We start from the raw sequence: 415 nt of genomic DNA, 5'->3' as shown, positions 1-415 counted from the left end.
TGATTTCTTTCCTGTTTTTCTGATCGCTGCAAAGTCGAGCTCAAGCCCAACGAGGAACAAGAAAAACAGAAGACCGATGTTGGCGAGTGTGTCTAAAACGGTCAAGCTCTTCTTTGGGAATATGGTGTCAAGATACACCTTGCTTCGTCCCAGTGCGGAAGGTCCAAGCAGTATTCCTCCCTACAGATGCATCCATTTTAGTCTCCGTTGCTATGTGATTATCATCAGAAAGAAAAAAAAAAAAAAAACAAAGTGATTGCATGAAACTCACAATGATCTCAGCAATGACTCGAGGCTGTTTGAGAGGTTTAAGAATGTAAGCCAGCAGCCTTGTGAACACAACCACCAAGACGATCTGTAGGATGATCAGAGGAAGCGCGAAATCAAGAGGGCTTTCGTTTTGGAAGGCTCCATT

Source organism: Camelina sativa, chromosome 19 (genome assembly GCF_000633955.1).
Source record: "Camelina sativa cultivar DH55 chromosome 19, Cs, whole genome shotgun sequence".
Classification (NCBI taxonomy): domain Eukaryota; kingdom Viridiplantae; phylum Streptophyta; class Magnoliopsida; order Brassicales; family Brassicaceae; genus Camelina; species Camelina sativa.
Note: the sequence above shows the minus strand (reverse complement) of the source record.